At 39.0% G+C, this 23,159-nt stretch overlaps 1 long non-coding RNA gene across 5 annotated transcripts in view; it reads right to left on the reverse strand.

Annotated features, from left to right (window-relative positions):
- LOC108717899 overlaps window positions 1-21,918 on the reverse strand; it is a 45,371-nt gene extending 23,453 nt beyond the window's left edge. Inside the window, exons 1-2 of one of the 5 annotated variants that reach the window (XR_001935920.2) lie at window positions 21,697-21,918; window positions 959-1,220 (exon numbers count right to left, since the gene is read on the reverse strand). This is a non-coding gene — a long non-coding RNA (uncharacterized LOC108717899). The remainder of the gene's footprint in view (window positions 1-958; window positions 1,221-21,696) is intronic. The other 4 variants (XR_001935919.2, XR_005961559.1, XR_001935922.2 and 1 more) reach the window with 4 other exon arrangements.
- Between the last annotated feature and the right edge of the window lie 1,241 nt (window positions 21,919-23,159).

Consider the following 23,159-nt stretch of genomic DNA (forward strand, 5'->3'; position numbering starts at 1 on the left):
GGGTCTCCCGGCCCACCTTACAGTTACCTTTCCATTATTCAGCTGATGGGCTACTGGGGGGGAAGGGAGGAGGGTGATATCACTCCAATATGCAGTGTAGCAGTGAAGAGTGACTGAAGTTTACCAGAGCACAAGTCACATGACTGGGAGGCACCTGGGAAACTGTCTAGACCCATGTCAAATTTCAAAATAAAATATAAAAAAAATCAGTTTGCTCTTTTGAAAAACAGATTTCAGTGCAGACGTATGCTGGAGCAGCACTATTAACTGATGTATTTTGAAAAAAAATTGCAACCTGCAATTAAATTAAAATAATTTAGGGAACATATTCTTTGAGTTAAGGCCTGATAAAATTCAGATTTTTTGGTTGTTCGGGGCATACTGTATATGGAGCAAAATGACCAAGACTGATTTTAAATCAAGATCTCCACTTTAACAAATCTACCAAAGTGGTGTTTGGAAGTATTTAATTTATGATAACATACATTTTTATTGATTAGGATACATACCCCACCTTTTTGTTTACTTCAGAAGAATACATATTTAGTTTATTATTATATTTATTATTATTTTTTTATTCTATTCAGTGGTAAATGAGTCTCTTGTAAGAGGGCAAAGTCTGAATACATTTTTCTTAGTTCCATGTAGAATATTTTCTTTTTATTGGAGAGTTTAAGCCATTTATGGTCCATGACATGATGTTAATTTTAGACATTTATGGTGGTATGAAATGATATAAAGACCATAAAATAATCCATTGAGATATAAACCATAAGTGAGAATTAAAAACCTCGTTTACAAATGAGTACAACATATTTACTAATAGTAATATGCAAGAATATACACATATTAAATGCTTAACTAAAAAAAACCCTACCTCTCTACCTACGTAGACCCCCTCCCTCCTACCCCCAGCCTAGCTACCCCCCTGGGGAAATGCCCCTAACCTTTTACTTACCCCTCAGTGCAGATTCAGGGATCGCAGTTCCGGGCAGCCCTCCTCCGGGTCTTGCTTATCGTGTAGTGGTTTTTACCTGAGACTTTTGTTTAGTTCCATTATATTTTGATACCTGCCACTACATCCAACTTGTCACCTTTGTTTTGTCGCCGCAAGATGATCTAATGAAAGACGCGCTTGGAGTTGAGATTTAAGGCTCTCGAAACTTTCCCTCACTCAGCTGTTTCGTCCATGTTCACTCAGCACATGTGTTCCCTGTGATCTGAAGCAGATGGAAAAGAAAGCCAGTGAGTGGCAGTAGTGGCTTTGGGGTTTTTACTGTATATAGGTATAATTAAAGGGGTTGTTCACCTTACAAAACTCAGTTGAGTTGTTTTCAGATTGTTCACTATCAATAACTTATTCCAATTGCTTTCAATCTTTTACTTTTTATCGTTTCCCAAAATTTAAATTTGAAATTTAAAATTGTCTCGTGACGCAGTCTGAGTGATACAGGAACACTGTTACAATTTGCTACATTTAGTTGATACAATTAGCTGAAACATTTCTCAGAGGTATCTTTTGGAATATTAGCAACTATTGTATCAATTCTAACAGCTGCTTTTAATAAAACTCAGGGATTCTGCTCTGCAGGGACAAAGATAACAAATGTATCAATTAAATGTATCCATTAAGAATAGTTAAAGAGTCGGCAACCCCCCTCTCAGAGGTGCTGTAGAGAGTGAAAAATGAAACTTTATACTTCAGTATTAGAAAAACAGTCACATAGAAAATAGAAAGTATTTGGAAAAAGCCTTTATTTCTTGAGAACTATCTGAACCAACTGAACTGAAAAAAGTGTTTGAAGGTGAACAACCCCTTTACGTGTCCATTGCTGGTTGTTTAGATGAATTGCTCCTTATAGTTTGAGGAGATCTTTATTTTTGGCAGGCTTACAGAAAAAATGGCTTTTATTTCAGCCTGCAGCAAACAGGTACAAAATAAAGACAGTTTTTCTTTCCAAACAGCAAAAATAGCTTTCAGCAGCAGTATCAGTTCAATAACAACAACAAAACAGCAGAATTACAAACCTTCCTGCGACATGTCGGAAGTACAGAATATAATGGACTGCTCGAGAAATTGCAGTTACAAACGACATGTATCCGACTGTCAGATGTGAACGCTGCACACTACGTCTTCATCCGACAGTTGGATACATTTCATTTGTACCTACAATTTCTATCCTATATGTCCATTATATTCTGCACATTATATTCTACGTCATATGCGTATAATCGCCTGGCGACAAATCGGTCATGATCGCATCGCGGAGTTCAGCCCTTAGAGATCTTGAGAGACTGACCAAGCAAAATGACCTGAGATGGCTGCTGTGTAATTCAGAAAGAAAAACTAAAAAATCATGACAGAATCCCTTTAATGAAAAAGAAAATTTGGGTTTCGTGTTTAATTTGCAAAGCTTTTTATGTGTGGGTGACAGGAATGCCATTTTAAATAACCAGAGTATTAGGAAGCCATAGAGATATTAACTGAATAAGAAAGTCTTGTTTATGTCTTTTGGGTATTCCAATGAAGCATAGATTATTCCTCCTAGATCTATTTTCTAGATCTGCTTTTTTTTCTAATTTAGCAACTTTTTTTGCAGGGAAAATATTTTTTAATTGACTGTGGACAAGTTATCCTTAATAAAGATTCTCTCTTCTAACTCTGTGAGTTGGCCGTTTTAGTTGCTCAGCAAGTTTATTTATATCAGCCTGCAATATAATTGAAATTGCTCTGCTCCTATGACATCCCCACCCATCCCCTTGTTTGAAGCATCAGTAGCCAAAAGCTGGGTTGACCCTATACGGTGGGCACACTCAGTGCTGGGTCAAGCTGGGGCAACCAAGCCGGCTACGTCTCCCCCTTTTCAGGCGCTCATGTATGGAGGTGTGCGTGCATGCTTGGAGGTGCACGCGCACCGATGATATAGTACTTGCTGCCAGGAAGTGCGAGCAGATGCTCGGGTGCGCATGCATATGCTTGAAAAATCACAGGCATATGCTGAAGAGACACAAGGCTGTGAGGATGATAGACATGGGTCTGAGCTGGGGGAAAGAAGCAAGAAGAGGTACCTGCCTGGGGGAAAGAGGTACCTGCCTGGGGGAAAGAAGCAAGAAGAGGTACCTGCCTGGCGCCCCTCCACTTTTGCACCCTAGGCACTCCTATTTCCGGGGTATAAAGTAACCTTCACCAGATGGTCAAATTGCCTACTTACAAACCAATGGTTTGGTGTTGCATCTAATATGGACTCCCACACAGGTCTCTTTTTGGCTGTACATGTGTCTCCCGGTTCCAAAGGTGGGGATAAAGATAAAACCAAAAAGATTGTATTGTCCCCTGCATTTACTTATATTAGAAAGAATGGAGGAAAGTTTGGAGTCATCCTATTACTTAACTGCAATCTTCTCCATTTCTATCTGGACCAGTGTCATACTTTTGATTCTTCTGATTCTTTTTGGACAGCAGTAAAGCCGGCAGAGCCATTTGAAGGCTTGTTAAGGGATCACATTCAAAATTTTGTCCTAATGAATGGCATTATGAGCAACAATCAGCATGGCTTTATGAAGGATAGGTCATGTCAGACGAATTTGATTGCATTTTATGATGTGGTAAGTAAGATTCTGGATAGTGGGGGGGCAGTAGATGTGATCTATTTGGATTTTGCCAAAGCGTTTGATACTGTGCCCCACAAACGACTGCTTTCTAAACTAAGGTCTGTTGGGCTTAATGAAGTCGTTTGCACATGGATAGGAAACTGGCTACAGGATCGGGTACAGAGGGTGGTTGTTAATGGGACATTCTCTACTTGGAGTAAGGTTCTTAGTGGGGTCCCCCAGGGCTCAGTATTGGGTCCACTTTTATTTAACTTGTTCATTAATGACTTAGGGGAGGGTGTTGTAAGTAATGTATCAGTGTTTGCAGATGACACAAAATTATCCAGCCCAATTAATTCCATCCAGGATGTGGCATCCTTGCAACAGGATCTTGACAAACTGGCAATCTGGGCAGCTAAGTGGCAAATGAGATTCAATGTTGATAAATGTAAAGTCATGCACCTGGGATGTAAAAATATCCAAGCCACATATACCCTTAATGGGACTGCACTAGGCAAATCCATTATGGAAAAGGACCTTGGAGTCCTTGTAGCTGATAAACTTGGCTGTAGCAAGCAATGCCAGTCAGCAGCATCAAGGGCAAATAAGGTCTTGAGCTGTATTAAAAGGGGCATAGAGTCACGGGAGGAGGGGGTCATTCTTCCACTGTATAGAGCACTTGTAAGGCCCCATCTGGAATATGCCGTACAGTTTTGGTCTCCATCACTCAAACAGGACATTATTGTATTAGAGAGGGTACAGAGAAGGGCAACTAAGCTGGTAAAAGGTATTGAAAATCTTAGCTATGAGGAAAGACTGGCCAAATTGGGGATGTTCACGCTGGAGAAGAGGCGCTTAAGGGGTGATATGATGACTATGTATAAATATATAAGGGGATCATATAACAATCTCTCTAATGCTTTATTTACCAGTAGGTCTTTCCAGCTGACACGAGGTCACCCATTCCGATTAGAAGAAAAGAGGTTCCGCCTAAATATTCGGAAGGGGTTTTTTACAGTGAGAGCTGTGAAGATGTGGAATTCTCTCCCTGAATCAGTTGTACAGGCTGATACATTAGATAGCTTTAAGAAGGGGTTGGATGGCTTTTTAGCAAGTAAGGGAATACAGGGTTATGGGAAATAGCTCATAGTCCAAGTTGATCCAGGGACTAGTCCGATTGCCATTTTGGAGTCAGGAAGGAATTTTTCCCCCTCTAAGGCAAATTGGAGAGGCTTCAGATGGGTTTTTTGCCTTCCTCTGGATCAACTGGCAGATAGGTAGTTAATAAACAAAAAAAAAAAAAAGGTTGAACTCGATGGACATGTGTCTTTTTTCAACCTTACTTACTATGTTACTATGTTACTATGTTACTATGTATATGTGATTATTTTAACATTGAAAACATGAGTGAAATTGCTTTTAAGAGTTATATTTTAATAAAATAGTATTATACTCTTTTGGGTTTTATCTTTATCCCCACCTTTGGAATCAGGAGACACGTGTACAGCCAAAGAGAGACCTGTGCAGGAGTCCATATTAGAAGCTAGACCAAACCATTGGTTTGTAAGTAGGCAATTTGGCCATCTGGTGATGGTTACTTTACGATTAATGAGACGAGGCACACAGGAAGCTCATTATTATGAGTTGTTAACTTTAATCCAGATCTGGGTGTGGAGTGGAAAATAGGCACCTTTAAAAACAAGTGGAATCAAACACTGGGTGGCGCCATTCCAATTAAAACATACTACACCGTATTAGCTTTTTTTCTGCTGCCACAGGCACTGGTTTTGATTTGTATATTGGATCAAAACAGAAGGATACTGGAATAATGTTTTGTGGTCAGATGAAGCCAAAATAGAACTTTTTGGCTTAAATGAGGAGCGTAACATTTGGAGGAAAAAAAACAATACATCCCAGCATAAGAACCTTATTCCATCTGTGAAACAAGGTTGTGGCAGTGTTTTGATCTGAGCCTGTTTTGCTGCATCTGGGCCTGGACAGCTTGCCATCATTGATGGAACAATGAATTCTGAACTATACCAGAGAATTCTAAAGGAAAATGTCAAGACATCTGTCTGTGAACTGAATCTCAAGAGACTGTGGGTTATGCAGCAAGACAACAATGCTAAACACACAAGCCATTCTACCAAAGAAGAATAAAGTGAATGTTCTGGAATCGCCAAGTCAATGCCCTGACCTTCATCCAATTGAAATGTTGTGGAAAGGCCTAGGGGCAAATTCACTAACAGGCGCAAATTTGCCAGCGCTGGCTTTGCGCACATCGCAACACTTCGCCAGGCGTAAATTCGCCTGGACAACGCTAATTCACGAAGATCCCAAGTTGCACACAGAGTAGTGAACGCTGGCGAAATTACGCTCAGCAGTTTGAAGTTACGCTAGCAATGGCTAATTAGCATACGGCGTACAGTTAAAGTACAATGGACGTATATGCTGCAGCAAATACCTTACACTACACAAGGCCAGAGAACCTTAATAGAATTATATAAAGTTGTTATAATGCCCTACACATGTGCCCCCAGTATAGTTTAGGTGCCATATGTTAGCAAATGTAGGGGGAAGGAGGGTACCCCCAAAAAAATGTATGATTTTTTTCCATCTATCACCCTTTAAATAGGAAAAAAAAAAAGCGGTTTGTGGGACTTAGAAAAATTTTCAACTATTTTTTGAGGAAGTCCTATTTACTCTATTGCACTTCGTCTGGTGGCGAAGGCAAGTCTGGCGATAGAGGTAACGTTCAGAAATCTCAAAAACGTGTGAATTTGCGTAGTAACACTACCAAAAATTTGCCTGGCATTAGAGGGCTAAGTTGCGCCAGATCTATCTCCTTGGCGAAATTATGCCAGCAAATTTACGCCAGTAAATCGGTGAAGTGACGAAATGACATCACGCTGGCGTATTTTTGCCAGCGTTAGCCACTTTGCCCTTTAGTAAATTTCCCCGCTAAAGTGAGTTGAGTCAATGAGTCAATGTGCAGGGCTGATCACAGTTACGGCAAAATTTAGTTGCAGTTATTGCTGCAAAAGCGGGTTACAACAAATGATTCGCTAACTTTTATCCACACACTTTGTAACGGTTGGCACCCTAAATCTAGAACCGATGCCAAGCACCCTGGTCTCCGCTCGTGCTTCTGCCTGTAGCAGCCGCCTTTGGCCTCAGGAGGAGCCCTCAGCTACTCAGATGCCGCCAGGTCTTAAAACAAGAGGTGCAAGGCGAGGGGTTCTAGACAGGCAGAGGGGCACAACTATAAAGCAAAGTCTTTGGGCAGAAGGTCGTAGTACAAGGCGTTAGGCAATAGAGTAGTCAGATCAGGCCGGGTCGGAGCAGGCAGAGAATAAACGTAGTCAGGCAGGCAAGGGTCAAACCAGGAAGTCAATCAGAGGGGTTAAGCAGAATCAAAGTCAGTAATCAGGCAAGTGTCAGGATTCAGAAGTCAGGATTGTCAAATAGCCAGGCAGGGGTCACAACAGGAATCAAACAGGTTCAAACAGAATAGCACAAAGCTCAAATAGCACCAGGAGCAAACTCCTATAACAGGCAATGCAAAAATGAATGAAGCCCCTCTAAATACACTTTGAATTTCGCGCCCGCGTCCATAAAGGGGATGAGACACGGACGTGCGCGCCCTAAGGAATAATCATGGCGCAAGAAGAAGAGCGGCGGGTGTCCCTGCCGCATCACTAGACCACCAGGGTAAGCTGACGTCGTTACACACGTATTTATTTCCAATAAATACATGACCAAATATAATAATTTTTGTTTCATTTGTTTAAATAGGTTTTCTACTGTTAGGGTATAAAAATCAGATGATGTTTTACATCATATTCTTATAAAAATATAAAAAATGTTCACAAACTTTTAAGCACAACAGTATATATGTATGCTGTCCCATTACTGGCAATTGAGATTTAGTGAGCGGTAGTAGACAATAGGCCACAGTCAGTGGCGGAACTACTGGGGTGCAAACTCATGGCATATAATAAACTATTACGATCTGTGGTTTTTTTTTTTCTTAATAAATATTTTATCATACAAAGACACAAAAAGAAAAAAAGAAATACATAAAAAAACAGCATTTACAATATTTCCCATATATAACAAACCACCTCTAATAAAATGAAAAAACCGAAAGGAAAAAAACCCCCAAAAGAAACCCCCATCCCCTTGGCAACCAGGGTTGTTATATTTTACTTTACAGCTATTGTCCGCTGAAGCGGTAGTCCTCGTCTTTCTAGTCTCATGTTCCCAATAGATCTCCTCAAACATGCAATACTGAACTAAGTAGTGTGTCATTTTTGTATATTAACCGTGGGAGCCAGATTTTATCGTTTTTCCATATCATTTAGCAGGATATGGCCAAGCTTTTCATTAGCTGCTATCTGGATTATTCTGGTTTTAAGAGATGTCATAGGTACATTTAGTTTTTTACATTTGCTAGAGATATTTATACTAGCTGCCATAAAAATATATTGACACAACCTGTATGTTGCTCTAGGCATTTTTTCTCATTCCTAGTAGCATAACAAAGGGGTCCTTGCAAAATCTAAAGCGTAGCACTTTTGATATAAGCTTGGCTACCTTATCCCAATACTTAGATACCACCTTACATGCCCCCAAATATGGGCCATGGTTCCTCTTTTAGTACAACCCCGAAAGCTACATGGGTCACATGAAGGATAAATCCTATGTAACCTGGCTGGGACCAAATATACTCTATGTAAAAATTTTAAAGAAGTCTCCATGATAGTTACACAGTTACTTCCGATATTCGCCATTAAACTACAATTCAACCATTGTTGGGTAGAGAGTTGTTCACTAAAATCTTTTTCCCACTCAAGCATATAGGAATGCTTTTTATTATTAGGGATCAATCGATTAAGCTTTTTATTTTTACACAATGTATCCTCCCTATCCAGGATATTATGGGGTGCCGTTTGTCCCAAGCACATTCTGTATACAAAACTATCCCTAATACACAGAATGAATGTCTCTCATGGTATATAAGTATTTGTGACCATACACAGATAAAAAAATATACAAAAGACTTATTTCTGTTAAAGAATGAGAACAAAATCTGGTTAGTGAACAAAAGGATGTCATTATATCACAAACTCCATTCTGTACATTTTAACAAGCAATCTGTCGTACAAATGTATAACCTCCATGTAATGGACACACTTATGTGCAAAGTTACTTACAGAATGAATTATGTAAAAAAAAAACTTGGACATAATATATAACTAGTGCATGTCAAGCTAGATTTGAATGACAAAATAGATATTTGTGACAGAAAGCAACATTTTATAGTACAGGATTCATTCTTTCCACAAAATGAAAGTTTTGTTTCACAAAACAGATAAAATAACCATTCTGTGAAGCAATACTGTCAGTCACATCCCTGAACCAATAAGAACAAAGCTTATTGCCATATAACAAACAAGATGAGAAGTTGCCAGCTCTGCTCCACATGGCTGCATCATCCCTAATGCATAGTATGTGGCCTGTTATAGAGGGCGCCCTCTAAAGTCCCCTCTGCATAGTAATAAACATGAACAAACATTTCCTAAAAGGGTTGCTGTTAAACACTACAGGTTCATGATTGGAAGTTCTTACAAATGGCTGAGAAATATAATGCTGCACTTAAAATGATTGTAGTGAAAGAAAAGTATGCAAAACATAAATATGATCATTTTAGGTGAAATAGCTATTCTTATTGTAGTAACCTGCTTGTGTGGCCATTATGGTTAAGGGCATTCCTGCTGTTTTACCATTGTCTTATAATTCACTCCTGTTCCTGTTTCACTTTTCCTGTCTAAGCTGAGAGCAATAATGGGGCAGGCCACACCTACCTGCCATGTTGTAATAAATGTACCAGAAGCAGGGGTCGAACTACAGAGGAAGCAGACCCTGCGGGTGCAGGGTGGACCAGGAGGTATAGGGGCCCCATAAGGCCCTAATTCATATACAATTTCAATAAATATTGGTAAAACAAGTCAACCACTAGACATTTTAGGGGCCTGAAAGACATCTCTGTCTGCATTATGGTAAAAAACATGGCAACTGTCAGTGGCGTAACTAGAGTTTGTGGGGCCCCCCTGCAGAGGAACTTTCAGGGGCCCCCCTGGCGAACAACTTTTGGTGCCCTCTCCATTTATATTAATTAGTGGAAATGCCAATAATAAATATACACTTTTTCTTTTTGAAGTAATAATAACATATATGGAATATATGGAAAAGTATGAAACGTATCCTACCCATGTGCAGTTCTATTTAACATAATAAAAGAGAATCACTGCCAGAGGGAAAAGGGAGGGGGCAGAAGGGAACGGAGAGAAATGGAACAGCTAAAACAAAGAAAAGTTATGAGAACACAAAAGAAAAACATAGACAAGCATACAATAGGGAAGCAATTCCATTTATAATACCCCCCAGAATTCATTTTAGAATGGCACACTGGCAATTCCATGTATAATACTCCCCAGAATTCATATTAGAATGGCAAAGAGGCAATTCCATGTACAATACTCTCCAGAATTCATATTAGAATGACAAAGAGGCAATTCCATGTATAATACTCCCCAGAATTCATAGTCGAATGGCACAAAGGCAATTCCATGTATAATATCCCCCAGAAATAATAGTAGAATGGCATAGTGGCAGATTCATAAATGATACCCACTGAACACTTTTTTTTATGTACAACAGCCTTCCCTACAGTTGCCCAAAGCACAGGGAGCATGTGCTGGGCCACTGACACTTCTAACAAAATCCAAGATAGTGACCCCCAGTGCATAACTTTGAAGGCCTGGATCTTTACTTGTTTAGAGATGCCGATGAAGTACATTCTGTATATAAAATGTGGCTTCGGTTTTTTGGTTTTAGGGTTTAGTTCTCCTTTAATATAGCCTCTGCTTTTCTATCTGTAGGGTTTTTAAGCCCAAGTTATCTTCTAAGGCAATGGTAGAGCACCACTGGGGAATTAACATTAGACAGGGAATCCCAACTTTTATCATGAGTAGGATAAAAAGAAAAAAACATAAAAACAATCTTTTAGGGTTGAAGAACTTTCTTCCTACCTCAAGTAATCTTGATGTAATATAGTTCCATTCCATATACAATATAGCTAACGACCACAATCTTCTATTGAACACCGTCTGTATATGTAATTTTAACTCTAATTTCCATACGCCGTTTCATAGCAACCTGTGTGTGCGGCTGCGCGCCCATCCAATCGGAGCGTTCGGTGACGTCACGTGGCGCGATTGGTCTGTTTGACGGCGTTCTCTATTTAACCTGGTATGAATGGAGTGTTTGTATTATGCTGCCTGAGTCTGGTTCGTTTCAGCGTCCGGGATGCTGACTGGGTCATAGAAGGATGTGGGGTGCAGAGTGGGTTATATAAGGTTGAATGCCCAGCGGTCCGTATAATTAATGGCCAGCACCATCCACGGTCGGAACTGGCTGCACATACTACTGAGGAAGCAGGCCCCGCCGGGCCCCCTGTACCCCTGGGCCCCCCCGCGACTGCGGGGTCTGCTTCCTCGGTAGTTACGCCACTGGCAACTGTAGTCATAAATGACCCCTAAAGTCTATGTAGTACAATGTGTAGCCTTGGTGATTAGGGTTAGTGATGGGCCAATAAGTTCGCCAGACACAAATTCTAGCACATTTCATTGCAAGCGAATTAATTTGCCTGCAAAAAATCTGCCTTCAAAAATTCCGCTGCATCAAAATGAAAAATTGGCACTAGTAAAATTGACACACACATTAAAATTATTCAGACGCCCATTGACTTTAATGCATTTGGACCAAATAGTTGTACGTAGTAGCTCGCGTCAAAATTGACACGGGTCAGAATTATTTTGACGCCCATTGCATTTTGCAAATTTTTGCTGTTTTGAGAATTTCAAGGCACAGATTTGTCCATCACTATTTAGGGATATTGTATAATTAATACTGTCAAATCTGAACTGTGGAGTTCCTTGCCCAGCAGCAATCCAGGTGCATGTCATACAATAATATAATTAGAAAAACAGTATTTTACTTCAGAATTTCAGAATTTTTCAACAAGACTGTGCTGCTGAACTCCATCCGCCAGTCGGTCATTCAGCTGTTTTACTAGATTAATCCATATGGGAAAACTTCACTCATGAGTAGTCTCTGCTCACTCACAAACTGTTACACTGCTTTTGACAAAGCTGCCATAGTGATGAAGTGGAAACTGCCAAGAAACTGCTTATAATCCTACTCATACTATACAGACTGTGTGTGTCCCCATTGACATAACTTCAATTTCATCACTATGGCAGCTTTGTCAAAAGCAATGTAACAGTTTGTGAGTGAGCAGAGACTACCCATGTGTGAATGTTTCCCATTGGATTAATCTGGCATATGTGGCTCAGTAAAGCAGCTGAGTGACCCACTGGCGGATGGAGTTCAGCAGCACAGTTTTGTTGCAAAAATGTGAACTCACACTAAGGAAAATATTATATATGTATTATGAGTGGCTGCTTATAAGACCTACACATCATACTATACAGAATATGTGTGCACATGATCAGTCCCACATCTGTGTCTAAAACTATTATGAAGAACTACAGCTAACTAGAGACATCTCATAAGACCCACTCATTATACTATACAGAATATGTGTGCATATTTCCAGTCTACAGTTGCCACTTTTTTTTCAGCAAAAATGGACATGGGGTGGGCTAGTGATGTAGGGGGCAGTGCAGGTGAGATCAGGGGTGGGACTGATTATATAGCAATCAGCGATTGTCATTATACTTCAATGTCCTGTTTGGATTTCCTAATTTGGAAACCCGGGCAGCCCTTCCAAAAACCGGGCTGTCCGGGTGAACTCTGGACAGGTGGCAACCATAGATCAGTCCCACATCTCTGGCTAAACCTATTATGTAGTAATTGAACTATAGCTAAGCACATTATAAAGAGACTGCTAAAACCTAACAGGTGCAATATTACAGCTAGGAGGAGACATTGGAGTCTAACAATCATATACAAAGCTTATTACTGACTCTGAGGGGCAGATTTATCAAGGGTCGAGGTGAATTTTCGAATGAAAAAAATTTGAGTTTCGAACTATTTTTGTGTACTTCGGCTAGGGAATAGTCCGAATTCGATTTGAATTTGAAAAAAATGTGAAAATTCGATTATCGCAATTTATCATGTACTGTCTCTTTAAAAATTCGACTTTGACCATTCGCCCATCTAAAATCTGCCGAATTGCTGTTTCAGCCTATGGGGGACCTCGTAGAACCTATTTGGAGTCAATCAGTGGACTTTGAAAAATCTTTTATTTTAGGAAAAACTTTGAATCGAATTAGATCGAATGCCTTATTGATTTGATTCATACAACTCGAATTCTCTCAAATACGGACCTATTTGATTGAAAACTGACCTATTTGTCCAAAAAAAAGACTTAATTTCAGTTGGTCTTTTTGAATTTGAATTTCGAAGTTTTTCAAATTCAAAATTCGACCCTTGATAAATATGCCCCTGAGAGTTTGTCAGATGTTATTGGCGGGATATTAGGCCTGTGATGGGTTAGGCTGCAAGATATAATTGTGATAAACTGGCTGGTAGTGGATTAAATGATTCTGCTGTGTTAGTTCAGGCACAGCAGCCAGACAAGCACAGGAACTTCTGGTACATTTATTACAACATGGCAGGTAGGTGTGGCCTGTCCCAATATTACTCTCAGCTTAGACAGGAAGAGGAAAACAGGAACAGGAGTGAATCATAAGACAATGGCAAAACAGCAGGAATGCCCTTAACCAAAATGGCCACACAAGCAGGTTACTACAATAAGAATATATATCACCTAAAATGATCATATTTATGTTTTGCATACTTTTCTTTCACTACAATCATTTTAAGTGCAGCATTATATTTCTCAGCCATTTGTAAGAACTTCCAATTATTACTATGCAGCACAGGGGACATTAGAGGGCGCCCTCTATAACAGGCCAGATACTATGCCTTAGGGATGATGCAGCCATGTGGAGTAGAGCTGGCAACTTCTCATCGTGTTTGTTATATGGCAATAAGCTTTGTTCTTATTGGTTCAGGAATGTGACTGACAGTATTGATTTACAGAATGGTTATTTTATCTGTTTTGTGAAACAAAATTTTCATTTTGTGGAAAGAATGAATCCTGTACTATACAATTTTGCTTTCTGTCACAAATATATATTTTGTCATTCAAATCTAGCTTGACATGCACTAGTTAGTTACACTATTATATATTATGTCTGAGTTTTTTTTTTACATAATTCATTCTGTAAGTAACTTTGCACATAAGTGCGTCCATTACATGGAGGTTATACATTTGAGCGACAGATTGCTTGTTAAAATGTACAGAATGGAGTTTGTAATATAATGACATCCTTTTGTGCACTAACCAGATTTTGTTCTCATTCTTTAATAGAAATACGTATTTTGTATATTTTTTTTATCTGTGTATGGTCACAAATATTTATATACCATGAGAGACATTCATTCTGTGTATTATAGAATGTGCAGAATGTATTTGGGACAAACCCCATTGCAACAGATTCTGTATTAAAGATTTAAACATCGGAGGAAAGTTGGCCATATATATAGGGAAAGATTAGTTGAAACATTCACACCCAAGTATCGTAGACATTCAGTTTGTATTTTAAATCCAAAATTAAGTTCTATCCGTTTAGTTACATGTCTAGGAATATTGCATGGTAGCATTTCAGATTTATCTGGTTATTCTTTAACCCAGATATTTTTGCAAAAGTTGTACGCATGTTTAGCAAATTTGACAATGATATGAGAGGGTTAGTTAAGTATACTAACAAATCGTCCGCAAATAGGGAAAGTTTATATTCTTTCTCCTTGATAATAATGCCTTTAATATCTACATTACTTCTAATAGCTCTTGCCAGGGGCTCCATTGCAAGAGCAAACAAAGCTGAAAGTGGACACCCCTGCCTAGTCCCTCGTTGAATAGTAATAGGGTTCAAAGTAGTAGTAGAAGGTAGATTCAACCGAGCTATTGGTGTGTTATAGTGTATTTATAACCTTAGGGCCGCAATCTAGCGATTCTAAAATCCCGAATAGGTACTGCCGGTCCATTGTATCAAACGAGATTTCCGTATGACTGATATCCTAGCTTCATTCATTTCTGCCGGGATGGCTTTCCCCTCGCATATATGTTGATAAAGTTTACATAAATGTGGAATTATTTGTTCTTGAAATTTCCTAAAATCGAATGAAGAAAAACCAATGGGTCCAGATGCCTTCCCTTTCTTCAGGATTTTAATAGCATTTTTTATTTCTAAACCCGTAATCTCTGAATTTAAAATATGCTTCATATCCTGGGTAAGTGGGGCTGGAGCATATTTCTTTAGGTATTTATCGATCATCTGAGTTTTCCTTTCCCTTTTGTAGAATTGATTTGCTGATAATAATCTGTAAATATTTTAGCAATTTTGTCAGGATTAGATGACATTTGCCCATCTGCCAGACGAATCTTATAAACTAGTTTTCTACCCTGGCCTGCTTTTAACAGATTTGCCAACATTTTATCTGGTTTATTAGCATAACGATAAAATGTAAACTTAGTTCCTCGATTTGCTTTTTCAGACTTTTCAATTTGACATGCCTTCAGCTTTTGTCTTGTTTCCTCGATAAGTTTTCTATTGTGTACTGACGGATGGAGTCTGTTTATCTGTTCCAAGGATAAGAGTTCTGCCTCTATCTTTAACTGTGTCTGTAATCTTTCTTTTTTCTTTCTAGAGGCATATGTAATTAAACACCCCCTAATAAAAGCCTTGTATGTTACCCATATACATGCATGTGTCAGATTTACAATTTTCACTGAAAAATACTTCAGATTCTTGTGTAATTAAATTAGTACATTTGGGGTCAGCTAGCAGACTCTCATTCAACCTCCAAGGTGGACGTATTGTTGAAAGAGATTGTAGCTCTAATACCGACATCACTAAGTCGTGATCAGACCAGGCACATTGTATATGTTTTGATTCTCTAAGTGCACTAGTATTAATAGAGTTAACTAAAATATAGTAAATGCTAGAATAACTATTGTGGGGTGAGAATAAAAAGTATAGTTGCTTTTATTTCCATTTATTTCTCTCCATGTGTCCAATAAATTATAATTTTGAAGACCTTGGTTAAGTCTCTGTGTTATTTTTTTATACTGAGAGGGTGCAGTGAGTGTTGACCTATCAAGTGCATAATTAAAAGATTAAAGTCACCCGCCCAAATCACTCAATCGGGAGAGGGATAAGGTAAGTGTTTAATCATTCAAAAAGCAATAAAAGTGAATCAACTGGTACATACGTTGACATTATAGTATATGTCTGGTCATATAAAGTTGTATCATAATATAATGACCATTATCATCAATGGTGGTTTTGGTAACTACAAACGGAAAATTGTTATTAAAGAATATCGTCACACCCCTTATGTTTACTTACTGCAGAAGACAGAAAATGGATAGAGTACTTTTTATGAAAAAATCGAGGGTACCAATTTTTTATAAAATGTGTTTTCTGAAGACAGATTATATCAGGGGATAGTCGATCATACAACTGAAATGCTATCCTGCGTCTCTCACATTGTGAGAGATAACCTTAATAGACATTCAAACAGTTAAATATACTGCATGTCAAACTCTTCATTTTCAAAAAAAATGCAATTGAAGCTAGTCCAATAGGAAATTATACTTGGGAATGGTTTATATTTTAATCACAATATATATTGCTTTTAAAACTGTTTCCTGAAGGTAAAGGCTAACCTCTAAAATGAAAAAAAAAAAAAATTATATATGATATATATATAGTGAATAAAGTACCCCCTCTTGTAAAATATAAGGATATTATAAGTTACCAAGGAGTTCCATGACCATATAAAAACGATGGCCGAACGCCGAGTGTTTTTATAAAGGTCATGGAACTCCGAGGTAACTTATAACATCCTCATATTTTGCAACTGGGGGTACTTTATTTATTATAATACACACGTTTCAGTGAGTCATGTGACAGAAATGACATCAGAACTCACCGTTTATAACTGATGACATCAGAACTCACCGTTTATAAGAATATAATTTACAAGATATTCATGGCTTTTGTGTATTATATATATATATATATATAATTACTGTCCCAATATGCTGAATTTCATCCAGGAAATTTACAAAGCACAATGGTGAATCACAATCTTGAAACCGTGCCAATTCCTAAGCCTGGATAGCTAGTCCTCTTTACTGCTTGGGGGAGTTGGCTTGTATCCAATCTGGGTCTGGTCGCGATGGGGTCTTAAGGTTTTTCTCACAAATTGAAGTGTTCCCAAAAGGGCAAGGCCCGCATTAGGAGTGCATACATGAAAATTGCAGTGAAAATGGAAATCCCCATTTATATTTCACCCTCTGGTTTATAAGCTGGTTTCATCATCCTCCGTTTTTGGAGGGTAGCTGGTGCTAGATCTGCATATAATTGCATTTGATGAGGGAGCTTATCCCTCATAGTACGACCCGCTTGCAGGGCTATATCTCAAGTTTCAATATAGTGCAGCTTTAATATAATGTCTCTTGGGGAGTTGTGATCTTGTGGACGGCCTAAGGAGTGATGCCGCCCCCCTCTCCCGCTCCACGCTTAAAAGTTTAGCGTCGGAGCGGGTCAACAGGGGCTGCATCGCTAGCGCAGAAGCGTGTACTGCACTTTGTGAACTAGCAGAGCCGTGAACCCTCTGTCGTGCGGCACTGAAACATCGGTGGCATTTGCGGTTGCTGTTTTCTCCTCAACACTGGTAGGGCCATTTTCACACTCTCTCTAGTCTCTGTCGATCGATCCAGCACATCTCACACACTGGTGGGTAAAGTTTCTCTGCTTGTTGTAGCAATGCTTAGGTAAACCAATACATATTTGACATCAAACTGTTCAGTGGACTCCTGGCGTTCATATTTAGGATGTTTTACATTGGTACCTAATGTTTTTCTGAATTATCACCACAATTGCCAAATTTAGGAAAGCTTTGTGATTTGGTACTTTGGAGCAGAAAGACATGCATAATCAATTTGGATTTGAGGGAATGTGTACTTTCCAAAACTATATGGGGGCAAATTTACTAAGCGGCGAAAATTCTCCAGCGACAGCTTTGCAGGCAGCGCAACACTTCACCAGGCGAAAATTCACTCAGACAACGCTAATTCACTAAGATGCAAGGTTGCGTCCAGGGCGCCGAACGCTGCTGAAGTTGCGCTAGCATTAATTCGGCAAGCAGAGCGAAGTTGAGCTAGCGTTGGCTAATTTGCATACGGCGGGAAGGTAAAGTTGAATGGACGTAGATGTTGCAGCAAATACATTACATCACAAAAGCCCAGGGAAGCTGTTGTTATAGAGTTGTTATAATGCCCTACACATGAGCCCAGTGTATAGTTTATGTGCCATATGTTAGGAAATGTAGGGGGGAAGCCGGTTACCCCCCCAAAAAAATTACACTCTTTTGCACCCTATAACCCTGAAAAAAGGAAAAGACGCTAGCGTTTTTTGGGACTTAGAAAAATTTTCAACTAAATTTTTAGGAAGTCCTATTTACTCTAAGAGGTAACGTTCAGTAAAATCCGCATCTTGAATGTGAATTTGCGCAGTTACATCCCTTCGCCAGGGCACAACTTCGCCTGGCGTTTGAGTGCGGATGAGCGCCAGCGGCAGTCTCTTTCACTAGCGAAGTTATGCCTGCGCTCGTTAGTAAATTGGCGAGGTACTGAAAGGATGCCATAGCATTAGTCACTTCACCCTTTAGTAAATATGCCCCATGGTTTACTGGGGTGAACGTACTTTTCGTAGCTTTGTCCCTCATAAAATGCTGTAAATGTGTTGATTTTGCAGTATGGGGAGTTACAGAACTGATAGCTTGTATGGGGTGTCTTTATTCCACATACTTAGGTAAACCAATACACATTGTGCATCAAACTGTTCAGTGGACTCCTGGCATTTATATTCATGGTGTTTTACCTTGGTAGGTAATGTTATGTGGGAGATAAGATTCTGTAGACATGGAAGCTTTGAGGTCCTTTTGAAAAAGATTCTCGATTTTTTATAAAAATGATAATGTTAGCAAAGAATTGCAACTTTGTAGTTTAGAGTACATAGCCATATTTACCCATTTTGGAATCACCAGAATCTGTTCTTTCTAATAATGTGTCGATTTCTAGGGTAAAACTACTGTTAGTGGAATGTTTGGGTTTGAAATCAGAAGTATGCTTTTTTGTGGAGCAGTGCTTTGGAAATTTGGTAGTGTACTGCTTGGAGTTTTTGATCTATGCAAGTGAGAAATCTCCATAAAACTATATATATTTGTTATTGGTGCATTCAGGAGACATAGAACTTTCCAAATCTGCTGTGTTATCATAAACATAAAATATGTTTCTGATATATGTGTTTGTATAATGGGAACCCCTTTTTTCATTTTTTGTTTTATTATTAATAACTGTTTTATTATTACAGAGAAAAAGGAAATAATTTTTATAGATTTTTTGGATAAAATGGAGTCTAAGGGGCAAATTCACTAAGCTTCGTAGTTGCCCCAGCGTCCGCTTCGCCACACTTCACCAGGCGTATTTTCGCCAGCGCTACGCAAATTCACTAAAATCCAAAGTTGCGCTCAGGGGAAGCATAAGGTTGCGAAGTTGCGCTAGCGTTAATTCAACAAGCAAAGCGAAATTATGCTAGCGACGCTTATTTGCATACGGCGCCAAATTGAAGTTACAATGGAGGTATATGTAGCAGCACTACACAAGCCTGGGAAACCTTCAAAGCAGCAAATGCATTTTTTATTTTGCCCTATACATGTGCCCACTTTATAGTTAGGGTGCCATGAGTTAGGAAATGTAGGGGGGAAGGAGGGTAGCCCCAAAAATTTTTTTGATCTATCTCAGCCTATCACCCATAAAAAAAGAAAAAACGCCAGCGTTTTTTGGGACTTAGAAAAATTTTTAACTTTTTTTGAAGCAATCCCTATCTACTGGATTGCACTTCGCCTGGTCTGAGGTGGCGAAGGAAGTCTGGCGTAAAAGGTAGCATTCAGAAAAATTTGCGTGTCAGTGAATTTGCGTAGTTACGTCCGTTGCGCAAATTCGCCAGGCGTAAGGGTGCGGAGTAACACTAGCAAATTTACACCAGCGTCCGTTAGTGAATCGGCGAATTAACGAAAATGCACTACGCTAGTGAATTAACGCTAGCGTAAGGCGCTTCGTCCTTTAATGAATTTGCCCCAGTGAATCGGCGAATAAACGAAAATGCGATACACTGGCGAATTAACGCTAGCGTTAGGCGCTTCACATTTAGTGAATTTGCCCCTAAGGGAGATGGCCTTTCCGTTATTCGGAGCTTTCTGGATAATGGGTTTCCGGATAACGGATTCTATACCTGTGGTAAGTCCCTTGCAGTTGATCCAAACTAAGATATCATCAATCCTCATTGGAAGCAAAACAGGACTAGTGAGTTTATTTAATGTTTACATTATTATCAAGTAGTCTTAAGGCATGACGGTCCAAATTACAGAAAGATTCAGTATCTGGAAAACCCCAGTTCCCATACCTACATTAAATATAGTGGTTCATAATTTAAAATTGTATTCCAACAAAAAATGAGAAGAGTTATACTTTCTATTATAATTTCATCTTGTTGTTATTCCCTCCTTGCACTCCTGGAAACTCCGGGCACCCTCTCAGAAGTCAAATGTAGCTTTAGGATGTTTGGAGTGGAGCTAAGAGTGTCAGTAGTTGAAGAAATGTGCAGGGTTGTAGGTGAATCAGTACATTGTCAGTTTTTTTCTGCCATAACATGATAGCAATTTGATTTCTTCCATTTTATTTAAAAATTGTTTTTATCTTTTCATGTGATAATTTAATTTTATTACAGAGCACTAGATGTTATTTTACCACAACTGATGATCTATTAAAATTGTTTTTCCTTTTGTTCTTGCAAATGGCCCCTACAGAGTAGTTACCTTCAGCATGTTTATGATATATTCCATTGTGGTATATATGGTGTGAAATACATTTTTAAGATTTTTTTTTTTTAATCAGAAAGGATGGAAGGATCTTTATATAAAATGTCCTTATATCTTCAAGACAACACAAACAAATTGGATAATGTCATTAATATATAATAATACATTTCTGTCACCTGCTGCTTAATTTGTGTGTAGAAAAGACAGGGACGACGTTCAATTAAAAATTAATTTATAGAAAGTTAAAAATATGTATCTGCATTTCCATCCACCCTACGCATTTCACACCCTTTCAGGGCACTTAGTCAAGAACCCATGACTAAATGCCCTGAAAGGGTGCAAAACGCATACGTTATCTATTTACACAGTTTTTATTTTTACACTGAACTGCTCCTTTAAAGGAAATGTAGGCAATACTTTTGCCCATAACATACTGTAAAATGGCCAAGCACATGCTCTGGAAAGGAGAATTACCTCTCATAACCCTGCAATTCCCCAAAAACAAGGGTGGTTTGGCCATTATCAAATGGAGGGTCCGGCCAACATTGTGGGGCAGATTTATCAAGGGTCGAAGTGAATTAGAGGGAATTTTCGAAGTAAAAAAAAATCAAAATTCAGAGTAATTTTTTGGATACTTCGACTATCGAATAGTGTAAGTTTATATATTATATTATAGCATTATTAATAATATACCTCAACTGACTTACTAGGGTTTCTGGTTCTTTTGAGCAAGCAGACAAGGGGGTTATTTATAAACACTGGGCAAATTTGCACCTGGGCAGTAACCCATAGCAACCAATCAGATTATTGCTTTCAGTGTTCACCCTACAGCTGGCTAAAAAAAGCTAATCACTGATTGGTTGCTATGGGTTACTGCCCAGGTGCAAATTTGCCCAGTGTTTATAAATAACCCCCATGAATCCACACCAGTGAGAGTATAATAAAGTGATATACTGTAAAATAAAACAATTGATTGTTCTACATAAATGATTACACTTAGACTAAACAAAAATTAAAATATTTACAGTTACACATTACACAAGTCTACATAGTTGTTACCAAAAAGGCAGGGGAATAGAGTTCAGCTTCATCTCTGTCTTCCCCTCTGGTCTTCATTCCTCACATGTTCTCTTGTCCCAGGCTCCTCTGGCTTCTCCCGCTCTCTAGCTGCCTCCTCTCAGCTGCCCAGCTCCCTTCACATTTGTCCAGCGTTCTTTTATCCTGGTTTCTTACCTGCCCCCACAGAAACCCTCCAAACTGCCAAGATGATGTGATAAACCCCCAACTTGCCTACATCCTGTTGAGCAAGTTTACTCGCATACAAAATCAGTTTTATCGTCCCACAGCAGACATAGGCCTTAGTAGTCACAGGAAAACCTTTGTTATGATAATCAGGGCTTCATGTAAGTTCCCTGAACAACAGCTTTCATATTAAGTAACAAAATCAAGATGGCAATTTCTTACAATAGGATACTACCACTTTGAATTTACTTTGAATTAGATTCTAAGTAAAAATAGTTTGAATATTCGACCATTCGATAATCGAAGTACTGTCTCTTTAAAAAAACTTCAACTTAAATACTTCGCCAAATTAAACCTGCCGAAGTGCTATGTTAGCCTATGGGGACCTTCTACAACCATTTTCTAAGTCTTTACACATCGAAGTAAAATTGTTCGATCGTACTCTAAAATCATTCGAATCGTTAGATTTGAACAATTTAAGCGTTCGATCGAACGATTTTTCTTCGATCGCAGGATGTCCAAATTCGGTGAAAAATACTTCGACTTCGATATTCGAAGTCGAAGTATTTCAGTTCGATGGTCGAATTTTGAAGTATTTTACACTTCGAAATTAGACCCTTGATAAATCTGCCCCTGTGTGTAGAAAATTTCCTCCACCTTGAGAACAATTGTTAACTATGGAACTGCTAAAAGAACATAGAAAAAGAACAAAAAAATAATGCAGCTGAGCCCCCAGTGAGGGCAGCAATCCTCCTGCTCCAAAAACAGTAAGTGCACTTTTTTTACACACTTACATACACTAACAGTATATTTATATACTTACACACACATTTTAATAAAGATTGGTATTTTTTAATTTTTTATTTTGCACACTTGCTCCCTTTTGCACACTTATTTATATATATTGCCGTGAACATGCTGGCGGTTCAGGGCTCAGACTGCAAAGCATGTACACCGTATGTTTTCTGCAACTGAGCCCTTTTCTCTGCATCAGTGGCTTTTGCTGCCTCCGTAGAGAGTCAGGAGGGATGACAGCCCCCTGGGCAACGAGGCTGGGGGGCTGTCAAGTCAGATCTGCAATGCGATCATCGCAGGTCTGACTTCAAAGTAGCAGACACACCATAAATGGTGCTTCTGCTACTTACCTTACCTCCTCCTCCCTGCACAGCCGCCCACTCACTTCCTGCTGTGCAACAACTCTGCTTGATGGATGTCCAGGACCCCTCCAGTGATGGCAGCGATCCTCCTGCTCCAAAAACAGTAAGTGCACATTTTTTTAC

Source organism: Xenopus laevis, chromosome 5S (genome assembly GCF_017654675.1).
Source record: "Xenopus laevis strain J_2021 chromosome 5S, Xenopus_laevis_v10.1, whole genome shotgun sequence".
NCBI lineage: Eukaryota > Metazoa > Chordata > Amphibia > Anura > Pipidae > Xenopus > Xenopus laevis.